Below are 2,236 nucleotides of genomic sequence, written 5' to 3'. Positions count from 1 at the left end.
GTAATAAGTAGATTTTGCTTTTTGAATGATACTTACGACTTCTCGTCTAAGAACTTTAAATTGTTCGTGAAGTTCTGACGTTTTGTATCTTTTCCATCTTTTGTAGCTGGCATCTCGTTCGGAAATGAGCTGTTTGATGTGGTTATTAAACCAGGGTTTCTCCTTATATTTGGGTGAAATGCTTTTTATGGGTACACATTCATTTAGAATGATATTACATTGTTCTTGAAGAAATTGTACTTGGTCATTCACATTTGTCATCGTATAGATCTCATTCCAATTAGTGTTTAATAAGTGATGGTTTAAAAGATTGTAATTAATTTTGCTAAAATCATGATACGAAATTATTTCTTTAATGGTGGGAACATCGATATCATAAACCATATAAAGAAGATCATGTTTTGAAAACACTGGAGCTGATAGTTGATCATACAAAAGTATTTTTTCCAGTTGATTTGAGAAAATAATATCGATGAGACTGTTCGAATTGGTATGGAAGTGAGTAGCAGATGTTGTGTTAATAGGGTATAAGCCCAGCATTCCAAACTCGTCGGATAGCGTTTTTTCGACTAGGATATTACTGTTGAAATCACCACATATAATTATATCATTGTACGATATTGAGATATTTTGTAAATTTGACAGCAAATCTGTAATATCAGAATGTTTATTGGGTCTGTAGACGCAACCAGCAAGACACTTTTGGCCCTTTTTAAGAATCAGCTCCAAGAATATGTATTCAATTGGGCTAACATTATTAGATGTTAGTATAACCCTACATTTAATGCCATTTTTCACGTAGTGATATACTCTGAAATTTTCAGGAATATCTGTTCAGCGGTTTTTGAGTCAATAAACTTCAAACAAACAAACATACAAACAAACGTACAAACATTTTTCTACTTTATATATATAGATATTACTAATAGATTTACATATATTTGACGTGTATATCGCGATTTTGTTATGGCGATAAATCTCGTTCAAAGTGTATCTCGATTACAAATGACGAAATAAATATTAAACTTTAATCTTGTAGTAATTAGAAACGCGTAACAGTAATATCTTGGAATAACGCTGAATTTTGTTGACAGCAATTAATATTACACGATTCTTATAGCTTTTGGAAAAGAGGAGGAGGGAAATGTTGGCGAAATTTCAGCCATTTAAAACTTATCTGCAAGTAGTTCGTAAGACACGCCATTCGGATACGGTTATAAATAGTTGATCCCATATCATTTAAGTAACATTCATCGAGTGCACTCATTGGTATGCGAGAAGTCCCTCTAGCCCCTTTGGGCATGTTTTTGGGAACATGTGTAAAAGAAGACCAATCAAAAATCGAAAAGGTCAGTAAACCTACCCTTGTAATTGTGGTAAATGATTCCAGAATGAGCAGGTGCGTTCATAACAACATGTTTGCCGTCTATAGAACCGATGCAATTAGAGAAGTTCCATGTTTCTTCAAACATTTTAGATACTGCTAACCATTCACTATTGTTGTATTTAAGTCAATTTATGGACAAAATATAGTTAATATAAATTAAGTGATATGCAACAATTTAAATGTAACTTTTAATTCTCATAAGGAATGTTGTCATAAAAGTAATGACAACCACTTGGAATTAAGCGTTTTAAGTCTTGCAGGTGTTGGAATCTCTTTTTTTGAAACTTTTAGCCTTTGTGTGCAAATCTGAGGAGGATCCACTGCTTCAAAATTTCCGGAAATTCTCTGTGGTAAAATCTGGTACTCGTCTTTGATATCAGTTTTAATAAAGATCATACCGCTAGGATCATAAGCCAATGCTCGCAGTTTATTGACTGTGGGATCTCCTGCCTTTTGCCAATACGAAATCATTAAAAAATTAACAAAAGAATTAATAAAAATGTTTATCTTACCTAGACGAATAGAAGAATACCGCTTGGTATGATCCAGATGATAAACTTTGAGAGGTGATGGAATAGTTCGTGCTGTTATTATTAAATCGACTAGGTGTGATGGTAAATTGATCTGTTTTTTATTGATTTTTCTTTGAATAAGTGAGTGAGTTGAATCACATTGCTTTGCGTGTGGCCGTCTACTAAATACATGTGTTCTATTGTAAAATTGTAAGCGTTGTTCATACTGTCTGCCATACTTTGTTATACTTAATTTTTGAAGCATTAAAGTTGCGCTTTTCTCTGGACCCATTTGGGTACCATTTAAATTAGCAGAATTTGTCCAGTCTCTAGCCAT

General features: G+C 33.1%; 1 pseudogene; it reads right to left on the bottom strand.

The window, feature by feature from the left end:
* Positions 1-1,575: 1,575 nt before the first annotated feature.
* LOC141403118 (uncharacterized) lies at positions 1,576-2,236 on the bottom strand (annotated as a pseudogene).

Source organism: Musca autumnalis, unplaced genomic scaffold, assembly GCF_047663935.1.
Source record: "Musca autumnalis isolate F117 unplaced genomic scaffold, ASM4766393v1 scaffold_4, whole genome shotgun sequence".
In the NCBI taxonomy this organism is placed as follows: Eukaryota; Metazoa; Arthropoda; class Insecta; order Diptera; family Muscidae; genus Musca; species Musca autumnalis.
Note: the sequence above shows the minus strand (reverse complement) of the source record. Positions and strands in the feature narration are given on the sequence as shown.